Raw genomic sequence first — 18,545 nt, forward strand, 5'->3', positions numbered from 1 at the left:
TATAACCGGTTTATGAATAACTAGTATAAATTATATAATATGTAGTACATAGAATTCATTACAGATAACAGAAAATTTAAGTGGCCCTGTCATAATTAAATATTCAGAAGCAATGATATTTCGGAAATGTTATGAATAGGTTATGTCTAGTTGAACGTTCTTTTATCACGCTATGTTTATTGATTATTACGACATGCAATAGTAAACATTGTAGAAATTAATCTCTGGCAATCAATATCATAGTCATTAAGTTGTAATCTTACTAATATTATAAATGCGAATGTTTGGATGTATGCTTTTTTTTATATCATAAGGTGGCAAACGAGCGAGCGGTCACCTGAAATCGCTAAAATAGTGACCGTTGCCCATAGACATACGCTATTGCATATGCGTTGCCAACCTTTAATCGACGGAGGAGAGGATGCACAGAAAGAAAATATAATATTTTCTCTTCCCATGCATCCTCTCATCCGGAAAGTCCAATTTCACTTCCCATCCTTTTCTTATCAGAAAAAGGGTGGGAAGGGAAGGGTCTCAATTAAGCCTCCGGGACGCACACTCATCAGAGGAAACGGGGAATTGCTTCCACTTCACGCCTGTCTTCTGTGTGGTCGTGGTATTTCACCGGGCGAGCCGGGACAATTCATGCGAAGATGTTAAAGCGGGCTCTACCACTGTTAAAATTGAAATTGCTAGCTTATTAGAAGTTATCTCCAGAACAGTTGCATGTATCTCGCTGAAATTTTGTATAGGTAGAACATAGTCTGGAAGAGCACGTAGGCTACAATAATAATAAAATAATAGGTAAACTATGTTTTTTTTTTTAACTCCATGCAGTAAAGTTATAACTGAATCTTTCAATTCCATACAAATATAGTCCAATAATTCGATCTCGGGCGTCGAGGGACAAAACTTAGTTACATGGTAATGGAATATGCAGTGTTCTATTTTCTTTATATACGATCAGGGAACATGGTTATACTTAACACTTATACTTGTAGTTCTCCCAGACAGATTTTTACTATAAAATATTAGCGGATTTTTTTGTAAATTTACTAATATTTCTTTAACCATTCCAACTAAGCTCGAGGCTTATGCTAGGATATGGTTTACGACGATAGTCGAATGGCGGGATTCGAACCCCGACCTCGTGATCGGAAATCCATATCTTAACCATTACAGTTGTGAAGTTACATCATTTAAAAAAATAAGCATATTTTTTTTAATTGATTGATATATTCTAGGACTTTTGACTTCATTTATGCGTATTATAAGAAAGGTATATTATATGATCTGAAATAAGACACTTAATTTTAATTATTAGCGTTTCTTTAGAGACGACGGTTACCTTCCATATAGAGTTAAAAAAAAATTTTATAATATAAAATTTAAGCACCAATAGCCTAATGGTTAGAGGTACGGATTTCCGATCACGAGGTCGGGGGTTCGTATCCCGCCATTCGACTATTGTCGTAAACCATATTCTAGCACAAGCCTAGAGCTTAGTTGGAATGGTAGAAAGAAATATTAGTAAATTTACAAAAATTTGCTAATATTTAAAAATAAATGATATTTTTCGAAATCTACTAGACAATCTTATATATAATATAAAAATCTTTTGTCTAAATATTAGTTACCGTACCTTTTCTAAACGGCTTAATCGATTATTTTGTAATTTTATATGCATATTTAGTAGGTCTTAGAAACAGCTGCAATCTACGCGAACGGAGTCGAGGTGGTCACCTAGTATATAATATAATTTAATAAGAAATTAAATATAATTTTTTGTTTACATAATTCCTCCGATTCAGCTAGTTTTTAATAGAATTTTATTTGATGTAAACTTTCTTATCCAACATTAACTTTACAAGATTTTATATCGAAGTATGTATCAAGTGTATTATACTCTCACAAAATGAATTAAAGCGATATAGAATGCTGCGTCGTGCAGTACCACACGAGTGGAGATAACTGAATCAATCTATGGCAGTGTGGCGTCGACGTTATCCGGGACATCGACAAATCCAATAACCGGAACAATGAGCTTACTGAGTTTTTTTACAGTCAATGTTTCTGAATTTACGAGATAAAAGAATTAAAGGTGAATTAAATTCCTCCAATTCAATAGGTACCTACCAAGTTTAGGTTGTCGTCAGTCGTCACTATCGAGGACTGAGAGATTACTCAATGTAGGGGTACTAGGTCATAACCATGCTCGACCAGTGCGGGTTGATTGACTTCACACATATGTTTAGGTTGCATCACAATATTTTTCTTCACCGTAAGAACGTCGGATGATATTGGAAAATCGAAAAACACGTGGAAAAGATCAAACCTGGATGTTTTAGAGCACGAGGCGGTCCAGTCAAGCAGTTAACAATTGCGCCACAGACGCTCATTAAGTAGGTTTATTTTACTCTGTCGAACATAAAATGAAGTATAAAAAAGTTTCAGCTATAATTTAAAAAAAAATTACTCCGTAGGAAATTTGAGATATTATCATTGTTTTGTTTTTAAATTTTGTGTTTGTATAATTTAATATTCAAAAGACCTGCTTATAACCTTAGTCTTTGTTAATTCCATAGATAATGAATGGAAGTAGCTTTGTTGGAATAGTGTAGCTTTTGAGAGAGCACAGTTATATAATAATTTGCCTAAATACATCCGTGATATTAACACTATGTCATCTTAAGTGATATATAAACACGGCTAAACACTCACGTATATATGTCCGGTGGCGGCATCGAGTAGGTTCACCCCGCCCATTCAAGATGCGCCCTAAGAGCGCAGGCACGCAGTAAGCGACGGGCCGCGTCCGCGAAATAATACCAATACCACTCATCCTCATGAAGGGCCCCCGATAGGCTCGAAACTAGTCGGTGCCGCCACCGGACGTATATACGTGAGTCTTTAGCCGTGTTTATATATCAGTTTACTATGTCATCATTTAAAAATAAAATAAAGAATTTTGTTAGTAAAATGTCAATTGTATAAACCTAAAATGTCATCTCTGACTACTGGTAAAATTTCAAATTGTATGTATGTATAGTAAAATTGTTTCTCATACAGTGAATTTTGTAAATTCTTAGAGAGATAAAGATCTTAAACCACTAAAAAAAGTATAATATGTTTTTGTTCATTCAAACTCTACAACATTCATGTTCTTGTAACGTTTGCCACCGACCAGTGAGAACCCACCGAAAGGCTTAAACTTACTTGTTTTACTAGAAACTCGACAAAGAGTTAAGCCTGTTTCACGAGAGATTAAAGCCTTATAAATGAGTGTATGCTTAAATATAAAATATATATAATATATATATAAATAATATTTGTTTCCTTATGTTTGTGAGTGTCATTTGACATGAAATAGTAAATTACGATGGTAATTAATATTTCAAAAACCTTTAAAAGCAAAAAAGAAAAGTAAGAAATAACAAATTGGAATTTTTCGCATATCTTACTAGTATTATAAAAGCGAATGTTTTGATGGATGTTTGTTTGAAGGTATCTCCAGAACGACTGAACGGATCTTGCTGAAATTTGGCATAGATGTAGAACATAGTATGGAAGAACGCATATGGCACTTATTTTTTTTATTTCGCGCCGACGGAGTCGAGAGCGTCAGCTAGTTATAAGTACATATCACTTGATTTATAAAAATGGACTCAGTTCTAAGAAAGCTATGTAGAAAAATAATACATTATATTTATCAGATTATATGAAGGACGTCCTTGAATTACAATATAACGGTAATTGTGTCACGTTGTCTTTCATTGAGATGTTTATTTCATTTTCTAAATAATCAAGGTTTTATTCACGTACATAATAATTTGTTTACAAATTCATATTTGTATTTATGTATTTTAATGATAAAACGATATCAATAAAACTAATCATACCATTTGCTGTTACCAATCGATTGCTTGTTTTGCTGACGAGTTTTTTTTTTTTATTTTACCTTTGAAAACTGAGTGTTCAAATGTTCTATTTATCCAAGACACTGACTTCATTAATCTGAAAAGTACAGTTACACACTATTTAGTTTAACACGTGTTTCAACCCTTTGACCGCCGGTGATTGACATTATGGGCGTCATTATAAATAAGTATATTTTATCCTTAAATATGTATCACCACAATTACTCCCGATATAAGTATTTGGTATTTATTTGTGAAGATTTCGGAAGCTTATGCTATAATACGATACGTTTAATACGAGCGTACGATAAAAATGGACATTTGTTTAAGCTAAAATGTATTTAAAGCACTGTCTAGATTTTATTATGGTTAGGTCTTGTCATGTGTTTGGTTTATTTTGTCTTAGTCTCTGTAGAGTTTGACGGCTCACCAACATCACACCACGTATGCAATTGTATCACTCAACTGCTTCGCTCACCTGCCGAGTGACGGCGGTCACCACTGACACATGCCATTAGCGCTTGATACAACCAAGACCATAGTCAGTACACTACAGATCTCACCGTGGGTTTTTAAAGCCAAAATTCTGGCTTAAAAAATATACGATGATATGTTTTATTCAGAGACTGATGAACCCCACCGTTAATAACGTAAATATGAATAGCATTAGTACTCGCTTGTGTAGTTACAATTGCAGTCTATTGAGTTATTAGACGGCGAAAGCTCTCACGAACTGTAATTTGGTTATTTCACTACATATAGGTCGTAGTGCTGCATTAAAGATATTACAAGACTACTTCGTAAGTTGAAAATTAGATTCCGATTTGTATATTATTTTCACTAATGCAAAAAATTTAAGTGTGAGTTAAGTGCTTGTTTAAAATTTCATATTAAACTAGCGGACCCGACAGACGTTGTCCTGTCTACACGTCTTTAATTTGAAAATTTCAAACTATTTTTAATAAGCTAAAATTAAAGTTCGAATATTATTTAAAATTTGACACTGCGATGGTAGCGCCGTTTGTCGGATCCAATGTAAAACATTCCAAAATCAACAACTACTAATAAATTAAAAATTAATTAAAAAAAACATTGTCCAGCGGACAAAATTGTGAATCTAAACCATTCCCATATCCCCTTGAACACACACAAAAATTTCATCAAAATCGGTCCAGTGGTTTGAGAGAAGTTCAGTGACATACACACGCACAGAAGAATTATATATATAACGATAGACCTTTTCAAGTCGATTACAGAATTCAGAAACTAAAAGAAATCTTTGCAGAGTCCTAAACTAAAGCTTGCTAGTAATGGATAGATAAAAATATACTAATACCTTGAAAATATACAATTCTAATTTCAAAATATAATTCATTTCTCACCTGAACCAAGTACAATAGCATTACACTCATTACGAAACTGGAACACAACTGAAGTGGGGTTACACTTGTGTTCCAAACACATTTGGAGCTGTTGACAGCGAAGGGAACAAAGTGTAAAGGTCAAGAGCCCCGTCGCGTCGCCTCGAGTGGACGAGACGGAGTACTAGCGTGTTAACGGTCAACGGGAGGTTAATTGTACACAACTATCTAGTACAAGAGTTTAATGTTACTGTACTTTTATAAAAAACAAAAAACTTTTCCACTAAGTAAGTGCAACGAACGTGTGCAATGTTCGTCGGTGGGGTTTATAAGTATTTTTATATAGTATTTATAAGGTTATAACAAAAATAACTAATTATGAAATATAATTATAACCTGACGAGACGTCATGTCAGCTATCAAACACGATCTTTAGTATCTAGACATATTTCAATATTTGATATCCAACAATCTTTGCTTATCTCATTTTTAACCATTTGGTATGAATTTAACCGAGTTAAAGATCAAAACAGCAAAAGAAAAATCTGACCTACATATAAATGTTATATACAAAGTGATTAAAATAATTTTTGGATCGATCTCAAGAATTATATATCGATTGGTGATCAGATTAAATATAGGTGCATTTGAATAACTTTTGTTTGTCCGTTTGACAATTTAACAATCCTCATTTCAATGAAAGGATTAAGGCTGTTGTTCTACAATGCTGAAAGGAAATAGATTTCATTGTTTCAAATATAATCCTGGCCACAATGGATGCGGATTTAAAATGTAAATAATTTCATTTATAATATTGCTAAAAAAGTCATGATGTCATAGCACATAACGTGTCTAAAAAAACTAATGTCCAAGCATTACCTTACGTAAGTATATAACTATGAAAATAATCCTGAAAAGTGTTAAACTAATTTGTGAAATAAATGTGTTTAAATAATAAATAAATAAGTACCTATACGACTTCAACTTATAACCAACCTGTTGAAGCGTTATTCCAATAATTTTAATAAAAATATAAAAATCTATTTTTTTAATTTAAATAATTTATTACTTCTATAGTCAGTGATCTGTTAAGAACGAAAGTTTAAAATTAATTTGACCCGATTGGATATCTTCAACCCTTCTATCTAACTTCGCGCGCGGTTTCCGCTCATTGTTTGAAAGTTATATTTGAATTTTCAATTCAAACCTTTGACTTTGATTTCAAGGGGCTAGACTGTACCTGAAATTGGTTTTATTGTAGATTGAATACAGATCTTAAATTGTTTCTTTTATTACTTCTATGTCTAGTCCTAATAATCATTTTTTTTATTTCATTAATCAATTATTAATAATTATTTAATTAAAAACACTTATGATGAGATTAATTAAATTAAAGGTGAATAAATAAAGTTTACCAATAAAACATGGCTATTAATACGCAAACCGTAGCAGTGGACGTAGCTCATTGGAGCGTTACGAATGTGCTACGTCTATTCGTAGAGTTCTACGTTGAAAAAATAACCTAGTTATCGGACCGTGGTTTTGTAAACGACAAAATTAATATATAAATTTATAGCAAAACATTTGTTTAAAATATTTAAATTGCTTATTTTAGAATATAAATTTCTTCATACTATGAAATTACTTCCGAATGTTTGTTTCAAAGGTTTAATATGTTTTGTAGAACGCTTTGATATATGTTTTGGCAAATGAAAAGTTATTAAGGAAAGTTACTTAAGCCAGGTACTTATTAAATCAATTGTGGACACTAAATAACATAGGCTAAGATTATTAATACTATGTGATAATATTTACAATGTATTTATATTCTCAAGGTTCAACTAGAAATGTTTATCAAATAATAGTAAATTAATATATTCTATTCACGAAAAGCACCTTGAGAAATTGTAAATAAAAGCCATTACTTGGACCAGTCCTTCACCGCTAAATTTGATTATATTTTCAACATAAAATTTATACAAAACCCTCACTTGAATATTACTTGTCAAATATTTTACGACTTTCAAATGTTTTCTTATGTAAGATAAATAAATATAAAACATCTTTATTTATTTATTGTTACATCTGTAAATAACGCTGTAATACTGTAACCTATATTTTTTATAAGCTCAATATAACCGTCTAAATACCGCAAGATCTTGGAATTCTTCCAAAGGATCGCAAAATTTTGTAGCACTCAGTATCAAATAACGAGTAGAAAACTGAATGAAAATGCAGCATTTCAAATGAAAGTTTCAAGTAACATTTTATTATACGAGAAATGTTCTTAGAATTTTTAATCAATTTTCGGTTTTAATATTAAATAATATACAACATGTTTCACCGTGTATCTTTTAAATATTCCTGGTAGACTTGGAGTCTTGAAAAATATATTCACATCCTTTTCTTATTTATTGAAAAAATAGAGATAACAATATGTCTTATATGTACTAGTTTCGATACTGGAAACTTACTGTTTAACAAATGTTCGGTAGTCGGATATTATTGGTCAATTAATTCAATCTAGCTACTGTGTCTTTTATTTAAAATCCCTGGAATACGGAGTTAAATTTAATTCGTGCAAGTAAAAAAACAAGTGCCTCATTTACAATGCATATTCTAGGAAAGCTTACGTTGTGGTTTCAGCTTTACTATTTGAATATTTTATTTAAAACGTTCTTTATGTTGCTTATGTACATAATGTAATAAATATTTTAACTTCTGTCTATCACGCTATGACCTCTAAGTACAACTGCTAAAGTTTTTTTTGCTATTCATTTATCACTTTATATCTGTATTCAATGTGGGTCGGGTAAACTTCTACCTCATGTACAAAGTAATATTGCAATTGTGTATGTTTACGGCAGCAGTCCCTTCGCCATTTCGGCGAATTTACGTGGCTACTTGTTAGTTTACCATCTTATAATATCTATCTTTCGCCTGAGATTCCGTCCGCGCGGGAATAAAAAACTTAATTAGTAGCGTATGCGTTTTTACAGACTATCGTTCGTTAATCGACTAACGATCTACATCTATGTCGAATTTCAGCGAGATCCATGTAGCCGTTTTGGGGATACCTTGAAACTTCCATCTATCCATAAATCCAAATATTCGCTTTTATAATATTTGTGAGATATAAAAAAGGAGCTCCTTATGAGTATCACATTACGATAATACACTTATAAGTGAGGCGTGTCATAGTATATTTAATGTTACGAGCTTTAACAAACGCTAAGAATCAAATTGGTTTACAATGTTGAAACGATATTAATTACGAGGAAGTAACAGTGACACTTGCTATTGGACTCTGATATTCACGTTACGTAACGTGCCCGAGTTATGCAAGAAAATGGACGCGTTACACGCAGCTTCAGTATTGTATTGCTAAAATGTTTCACAAATCGTTTAAATATCATTTGTCATTTTTCTAACGACCGTAATTAAAAATCGGAGTACTTTTACGTGTTTTGACGATCTAAAATGCTTTTAGATTTAAACATGCAAATATTTAAATATGATTTGAATTAAATTAAAATTGTTCCAAAATCTTTTTATTGACAGATAAAATTATATAGAGTTCTTTTACTTAAGCATAATACAAAAGGAAGAAAGCTTAAGAAAAATAACAATTTTGTACGAAATTAAAAAAAAATTACCCTTATTTTATTAGTACGTTTTGCATACAACCTGTCTAGTTTCAGTTTATTTTTGTTCCTTAATTAGGTTAATTTGTAATTAAGAATTTAATTCTTTATATATACCTTACATTTAATATAAAAATTATGTTATAAAAAAGCTCCAATAAATTAAAAATTCTAAAGTAACTTGTACAATGCTTCTATGAGAATTAGTACAAAATTATGTCAGTCTAAAAATACGAACGTGGGTTTTTGTTTAAATAATATGTAGTCATAATATGACCAAAGCATCCCCTGAAGAGTTGTCGATGTCCTAAAGGCATGCGATCCGTAGGACCTCAGTCCGCCGTGTTCCGTGCTTTCGTACTGACGTCTAATGCGCAATTGTGGACCGGATTACAAAGAGTGTGTGAATTTATAAAGTTTTACGTATCTTTTATTGTGTTTCAATTTGTTATAACATTAGAGTGTATCAAAGTTTGAAATTGTTTAGATTTTTTTTTGTTTCGGTGGATATTTGTGTTGTGACTTTTATTTGGGATTTAATCAGAAGTTTGGATTGATTAGGTAAATATGTAATTTAAAACCGTAATGTATTATTAAAATATACATAATTTTTATGAAAGTAGCGTATATTTATTACAGGAATGATGTTACAAATTAATAATTAACCGATCAGAAAAGCATTTAACCGACGTTTGGCCGATAAAAATATCTATGAAAGTATTTAATTCCAAAAGAAAAGGAATCAATAAATAATTAAACTTATTTCTCAAAAGCCGCAATCCTCAATCCCACTGGTGTTTAGGATATCTACAGTTTGAAGTTGCATCTGGTTGAATAAAGAAAAACTTAACTGGTTTTTTTTTAATTTTAATGATCCACTTTTTCTATCCTATTTTATTATTCAGTATTTAATAGTATTAACTTTAGACAATGAAGTATTTTAAACCATGACATACGCATTGAAAACTAAGGGAATCTTTTAACTGGTAGTTGTTTTAATAGAAATCTTGCATAGTCTAATCTAACATACTACTGTTTAAAGACAATTTTGTCTAATAGTTAGGATACATAAGATTTTGTTACCAGTTTTAGAACCAATATTAAATTCATTCTATTATAGTATGCACTGAGTGTTCTAATGTCTGTCACAAGATGATAAAGTCGAGAATTGCCTGTCACAAAAATCCTTATTCAAACAAAAAAGGAAATGGAAAACATGTTTTTGAAGAATCAGATTGGCTAGGCATTCCAAAAAAAATTATGTACACGTTTGGTACTCGTTATACGCCGGGTGGGGTCAGTAGGCAACAAATGCCCAACTTTTTTCCATTTATACATATTACATATTTCGTCACCAAGTTTAAAAGTTCATTGACTTGTTAGTCATTTGTCAAACGATGACTACAAAGGAGATCGATAGATCATAGACCGATAAATTTATCTGACCCGGTGGACAATGTTCGCTCCCCTGTTAATGTCATAAAATACCACAAGAACGTTTTCGATCTGTAGCTGTATTTAAATATTGTATTGTATGACATTTTCAATGGTTAAGGAGGTTTTACATATTTCTGAAAGAACTAACCGCGATAGCAGCGCCTCTTTTACCGGGCCAGATAAGCTCGTTGGACTATATCTGCTTTATCAACTGACAAGTAACTGTTCGTCGAATAACCCGCCTGCTATTTGTGGCAGTTGATAACGTATTGATTAGAGTTAAGCTCGGTTGCTGTAAACAGGAAAAACTTTCATGACCAAATGATAATTACTGACGTAGAGGCTACAGCGAATTAATTATGCAAAAGTAGGCGGTGTTGGCAAGGGACACGCATACAGACTTTTATCGACCTGACCTGTGACACAAAGTACATAGGTGACATAAAACGTCATGTTGAGAATTTGAAAATGACAGAATGTACAAGTCCAGTGATTAAGTACACATTTTCTTTAAAATGCTACTCGATTGTCAATTATACAAATCGTCAGTTCGTATAACGAATTTGTAATTCAAATACGAATAGAATTTTTAATACTTCTCGAACTAATTACCAACTTTCGTATTTTATTTAAATGTTACAAATTGAATACAACATCTGGTAGAAAGTTATTAATTCTACGGAGAAATATATTTCGTAACAGACTACATTAAGCATATATATACGGTTTATAAATGTATTTAAAATTAAACAGATATATAATATATACCACGAGTAAGATTGCAACTTTTCGACGATTTCCATCCTCTACGCACCATTTTCTTTAACTGAAGTAAACTATTGCTATTTTTGCTAAGATACAGTAAATTATTTTTAAAGATTCTACTAGATTAAAGTCAAGGTTTATGAATATATTTAATCTATTATCTAAAGCTTTATGGAAGTATAAATAAGAGATAATCTTATATCTTTAAAAGAGCAAAATAAAAGGCCATAGTCATCCACGCTGGCCAAGTGCGGGTTGGTTGACTTCACGCATATCTTTGAATTTATTCTTTGATATGTGCAGGTTGCATCACAATGTTTTCCTTCACCGTAAAAACGTCGGATAAATGTAAATCGGAAATCGAAAAACACATCGGTACATGGTGGGATTCAAACCCAGGACCTGCAGATAGCAAGTCAAGTGCTTGACCCCTGAGCCACCGACGCTCCTATAATATAATAATAAGATAAAGCCCAAATATTTTGAGGGACTCTGTAATCCTAAATGAACCTACGATCTTTTTGTTTTTTTTTGACAAAAATAAGTGGGATAAAAGTACGTTTGTATTATGCGTAGTATTTTTAAAACAAAATCGTAAATTGAATACGAAAAGAATATTGAAGACAAATGGCTTAAATAGAACACCTATGACCTACATTGTGGGAGACAGACCAACTGCTACTGAAACTTTTTAAGGGGTTGGGGGAGCTGAAATTGAACACCCTCCGAGCTTTTAAATTTTATATACACGTATCATAGTAATACCAATATTATATACTGATAATAAAAACATGTAGAAACTTTTATAGAATTTACATTCAAAGATTGGATGACTAGGAACCAAAGTGGTACAGGATGATGCAAAAATTGTTAAACTAATAAAGTTAAGTTGAAACAAATAAGGCTGTAGATGCATAAATAAGGTCTAGATTGAGTTTATGAAAGAACCTTAATTAGTAATGATAAGCAAATATAGAAGTAGAAGTCAAGACAAAGGAGTTCGGGGTCTGTGGCAAATATTAATTTGTAATCTCTGAGACCAAAATCTCTGTACAAAACATATCGTCATCCCTGTCAGATTATTTGACAAAACTGAGATAGCAATATGATTTAAACGCAGATTTGGGTCTCAGAAATCTGCAGATTTAGGTTTTATTTCTTACTTGGCTAGCTAGGCTAGGAAAAGCTTATAATTTTTGGAAATTTATAAACTCTACCTCTGTACTAGAGTCATTTTAGATCAGATTAATAGATTGAATTTTACGAATTAATATTAAACCTTATGAAATTATATTAATTACTATCCCAGTTGTGTATTTCGAAACAATATTAACAGGCGTCGTGCTCATGTAATGAAGCCTTCGGTTTTGGCGTTGGTCGCGTTGTTGACTGAAGTTTCTATTAACGTTTCTATGCAATATTATTACTAAATACAAGCCTAACATTGAAGGTAGGCAGAACTATGAAAGTGTTCTTAAAAAATGTTATAAACCTTTTAGAATTATTTGGATCAATTACGTAATCTCCGCCATTTCCTTCTCTTTTCTCTTGTGAACTATCACTCACATACGTTCGATACTTTGTATTTTATTCGTTTGTATCATCATCATATTGTGGACTAGTGAGATTATAAACTGACGATGCTGCGATCTGACGGTTACGCGCTGTCATTTTTGGTAAAACGTAAAATTTATTTTTTATATAAATGTTAATATTTGGATGGATGGATGGATGTTTGTTTGAATGAAATCTCCAGAACGACTGAATGGATCTCGCTGAAACGTAGCAGATATAGAACATAATCTAGAAGAACACATTGGCTACTAATCAAGTTTTTTTTTAATACCACTCGGACGGAGTCGCAGGCGACTGCTAGTCTTGGATAAATGTTTTCACTAACAACTCTATATTTACTCAACATTTTCTCTCAGAGATATAATTAAAAGCAAACCAGTGTCTGCAAATAAACACAGAATGTTAATGTGAAATTCTTGTCCTCGAAAAGTTAACTAACTTTTTTTTAAGAAAATAAAAATACAAATTAAATTTTTGTGTATTCTTTTAAGCCAACCTTTGTAATATAAATCCAAATGTTTAGATGCATGGATGGATGTTTGCTAGAAGTAATATCCAGAACGGCTGCATGAATCTCAGTATAATTTGGCATAGATGTAGAACATTTATTAATTTGACACTATACACACTTTACATAATAGTTTACACGATAACATATTTTATAATAACAGTAAATAACACATAACAATGATAAATAAAAAGAAAAAAATACATAGATAAACAGTGCAAGAATATATCAACGCGTAACTAAACATCAATATTCAAACGTCTTCCACAGCCTCTGTAACATAGTCTGGAATAACACATAGACTACTAAGTTTTATTAATACCTCGCGGACGGTGTCGCGAGCGATAGGCGATCACGTAATATAGAGTATATGACTTGCTTTTACAAAAATAAAGTTTCAAAGTTGACAAGATGTATTCTTCAGATTTATGTATTTAAATAAACGTTTCAATGTCATTAACTTTGCTTATTACTTATAATATGGTTTCTATATGCGTTTGATAAATGCAAGTGTTTACACACCGATGACCTTGTTCTGTCACTGCACTTAACCTGACAAAGCTCTTATCAGCGCGTTATCAGATGTCATAAAAAGCTCTCATTCACTTAGTTAATGAAATAATATTATCGCGGTATACATTTTTATCTTCCTCAATATATATGTTGATACTTCGACAAGATTAGATTGAACAAAAACAAAATATGCTTACTACAAAAACTATGCATTTTTATCTCCTTGTTTGGTTCTCACTTAATATGGGTCCGGTACAGGACATAGGTTTTTTAAAAATTTCGTATTGTACATAATAATGCACTTAATTAATGTTTATTTATTCGTGCACTAGATGGAGTTGTTTATAGGCCAGCATCACTGACCTCTATACATGGACAGGCTATAAACCTTGGTATTTTGTGCCTTTTTGATCGTCGACATTTTGACTATTGCGGTTGATATGTGAGGATATAAATTAATAATAGAAACAAAACTAAGGAACAGTGTCAGGAAAGTCTCTGCCAGGAACTTCAACTAGTAAGTTCAAATGAGAACAAAGCTGTCATTTCCAAGCAATGGTCTCGCCATTTATAGTGATTAGTGCAGCATAGAAAAAAAATTATGACAGAATTTTATATAAAAGCCAAAAACACAAAAAAAATAACTGAACATTGTTGCATATTTTTTCAAGCTATTTAGTAAAGAAATACTCTTTAGTAAAAAAGATACGAAGTATTATCGTAGGTTTTTTTTATCTAAAGCCGCACAAGAGAATTTCGGTACCCACAGAGTACACATGTAGATACCAGTATAATGTAAGACATTCCGTTATTATTTCACAAGATGGAAGGCAAACATTCCCTGCGGGTGCGGTTGTTCAATGGTATTATTTATTTTTCATCCTTTCAAAGAACGGAGGTATGCTTTCGTGTGTTATGTCACTTGAACCTTTTTCACTTAAAAAAGAAAGCAAGTGAGAATATTTAGTTTTTTTTTAAAATTAGAAATGCCAATATTAACTTGCATGTTAAACGATACTTCCAGATATCTAAAGAGAAAAAATTAGTAGAATGATAAATATCTATAGTTTTTAATTAAAATATAGAGTAATATTTAAAATCAGATTGATCGAATTTCTTTTTTTATTTTTATAATTTATTCTGGTTTTAATACTCTGTGCCTATCAAAGGTTATGAGTATATAGACATGACGTTAGTAGAAGGAAAGTTAAACAAACGCTCTTCCTGTTTCGGACAATTAAATGTAAATATTTTTTTAGGCTGTTTATTTTCTACACATCTACGTTCATGATTTCGATATGTTATTCTTTGAAATGAAATCAATCCGATGTATTGAACCTCATAGATATGCAGTTATATTATAAAATAATCCTTTGTGGTCGTGTTTGGACACGTGCGAACTTAGTTGTTTATTTTTCATCTAAATAATATACTCAAATATGTAGTATAAGGCTCATCAAATCCTTTATGTTAACTTTATGTACACTTAATAAACTGTAGTCATTTTTAGACAATATTAGTTAAAATCATTTGGCGCGAATGACGTGCTTTCGTTACAAAGTCAAGTGTCAGAATGAATAGTGAGGGGACATAAACGTCGACATTTTAGTGTTGCGTCATTACACTGGCACATTTTCGGATTTTCTTCCTAAAATTATTATTTTGTTACTTTTTGATTACATTTGGTATAAATTACTTAACAGCAACATTTTCAACGAATTATAAATATGATATACATATTCATAACGAACGAAAATTGTTTACTTTGTTATATGTTGTTTATACAAAGTTTATCCTGAGTGGGCATACTCAAACAGTTTCAAGGAAGTTCTCAAGTCTGTAACACTTGTTTGTATGTTTTACTGTTTAATGTTGGTAAAGCTCGGTAATATTGGTTACATACTTTTTATTATCTTATATATAAAATTCTTGTGTCACAATTTTCGTTCCCATACTCCTCCGAAACGGCTTGACCGATTCTCATGAAATTTTGTGAGCATATTGAGTAGGTCTGAGAATCGGCTAACATCTATTTTTAATCCCGCGCGGACGGAGTCGCGAGCGACAGCTAGTAATATTATAAATGGGAATGTTTGGATGGATATCAGGATGTTTGTATTAAGGTATCTCTGGAACCGCTGAACGGATTTTAATGAAATTTGGTACACATGTAAAACATATCTGAAAGAACACATAGGCTACTTATAATTTTTTTTTAATTTCGCTCGGACGGTGTCGCGTAACTAGTATCTTAATATTTAAGGAAACAACATCAATAACATAAATATATCTAAAAACACAATATCCTAGAAATTCTAATATTTATTTAACAGAGAGCTACTGCCTAAACATAAAAGAAAAACAAATGTAACAATATGTTATTTTAAATGTATCTTGACAATATAAACACATTGCAAAAAAAAAAAGTCTAAACCAGAAGTCGTTAATTAATTTTAATTGATTCGAAATTAAACCAAGTAACCGTGGGTTTCTAACACCAAAACATCAGTATAAATCATATCATCATTCCAGTCTTTTATCGTGGATAAATCAGAGTTATAAATATGTTTTAAATTGAGATTTCGGAGTCGGAAACACAAGGTTAATTTTGCGTTACTCTAGTTAGATTGTTCTAAGATATGAACAATCTCATAGAGCACTTGACGTGTGCTCTACTAAAGCCACAATGTCGCCCTCTATCGGTAACAAGCACAACTTTGCATAATGCTGCCGTAAAAGGACTCAAGCCATCCAATTATGGATAACAAGGCATTTCACTTTAGTTATTAGCCAGCAAAGAGATAAATTCATAATCACACGTGTTAATTTAATTCTCTTACGGTCGTAACTTCTAGAGATCGTATGTTTTTTTTTCAAGAAAATTTAATACAGTGTCATGGCAATGACTTGTACAGGAACTAATGCTAGTACTACTTGATAATAATTCAGAGAAATTTGTTATAAATACTTCAACTTTTAACTACTTCGTATCTGTAATACTGTACCGATTTGTTATATTTATTTTAAAAAAAAATTAAAAACAACGTTATATTGGATAATTTACTTATCTATGAGACGATTACGACTTATTTCATTCTTAGTTATGACAAGTACTATTTAGTAAAAACCATTATAAGTTTACTGGATTTTGTATAAATTTAGAATTTATTATAAAAACACACTTATATTTGTTAAACATTAAACGCGTAAAGTATATTAGAATGTCGTCACATTTAGACAGATTTCGTTACATGAGAGAGAAAAAAGATAGATCGTAGCTTAAGTATAAGTGAGAGAGATATACGCATTTAACACAATATAGATATTATTATAGACTAGCTGCCGCCCGCAACTCCGTCCGCGCGGTATTAAAAAGAACTTAATTAGCAGCATATGGGTTCGTCCAGGTTATGTTCTATATCTATGCCAAATTTTAGGACCTTGCATCCAAAGGATACCTTCTGACAAACATCTATCCATCCATACATTGGCATTCATATTAGTAAGATAGGTAAGTGGTAAAGATTGAATTGTAATACTTTCATTATTATCTAACTTAAGTTAGATCTGTGTTTTTATGTTGCAAAGAGTGCTGCTGCCTCATGGAAAACAAGGTAATAAACTGACGCAAGTATTCAGCAAAAAGTTTTTGAATTGTTGACCAAATGTTTGTTAGTATTCGACAGATAACTTCGAAAAACTGTCCACGCGATGGCTATTAGGGTATTTTGTATCCAAATAAATTTTTAACTAGAATCTTGCCAATTTTTATTTACGTAACTTAAAAAAAGGTTATTAAGATAAGTATTACTTTATAATTGAACATTAAACTTTGTAAATATCTTTTCACAAAAACCAATTCTAAAAATCCAAATTAAATTCGAAGCAACGCATATAATATTTTATATCTAAAAAATATCACTTGCAGATGAACTGTTTTATTATCAGCGTCTTTATGTCCATTAAAATCATAGCAGACTCTTTTATATCAGCTTTTGTGTCTGGCGTAGGTTTAAATCGAATTACACCTCTTTCTCGGATAGACACTTTTATGGTTTAAGACCGTTTCGAGTTTTTATTAAACAATGAAGATTTTCTGAAAGTGTCCATTGAATTATAGGAGAAAGACATAAATGTGAGCGAAACATTATATTAACGACTTAAAAAAAACATTTGAAATGTTTAACAAAATTGTAGAAAGTAATACTGAAAAACCTAAATGTAAAATATTTTACTTAAAAATAAATTCCCGCTCGATACCTTCACGCGTTTTTGAGAAAAAGGGTCTTGACAGACAGAGGGACTGACAACAAAGTGATCCTATAAGGGTTCCGTTTTTTCCTAAGAGGTACGGAACTCTAAAAACAACTTATTAGAACTTATGTACTATAATATTGACTGTTATTTTAATAAAATGTTGTTTGATTAAAATTTAAAACATTTATTAAAAAAAACACGTTATAATTCACGGAAAAACTAAGCAATGCTATATATATTCGTAGGCTTTATTAAGTTGTCAAAAGCTTACGCTTATACTGCATAAGGCTTAAAACAACAAATAACATTATCTTTTAACGATACATACTTAAACTTAGTTTGAAATTAACAGACGAAGCGTAGAAACGTACGCTGTAATTCCAGTTTATGGTAATCGCAAGCGTAAGAAGCTAAGGAAAGCTTCGTAACATTATAATATATTAAAAAATGTATTTACATAACTTTATCGTATATCTTATAACGTTCAAATGGATAAATATGGTTTATTTGTGTAGAGATTACCGTAATAATTGTATTAAAACTTGATTGTTCACAATATGACAGATGG

General features: G+C 31.4%; 1 protein-coding gene across 1 annotated transcript in view; it reads left to right on the top strand.

Annotated features, from left to right (window-relative positions):
* Window positions 1-9,341: 9,341 nt before the first annotated feature.
* Syt7 (Synaptotagmin 7) overlaps window positions 9,342-18,545 on the top strand; it is a 202,288-nt gene continuing 193,084 nt past the window's right edge. The window contains exon 1 of the mRNA XM_013320489.1: window positions 9,342-9,483. The gene's annotated coding sequence lies outside the window, so the exon portion shown is untranslated. The remainder of the gene's footprint in view (window positions 9,484-18,545) is intronic.

This window comes from Papilio xuthus, unplaced genomic scaffold (genome assembly GCF_000836235.2).
Source record: "Papilio xuthus unplaced genomic scaffold, Pxut_1.1 DF825946.1, whole genome shotgun sequence".
Taxonomy (NCBI): Eukaryota; Metazoa; Arthropoda; class Insecta; order Lepidoptera; family Papilionidae; genus Papilio; species Papilio xuthus.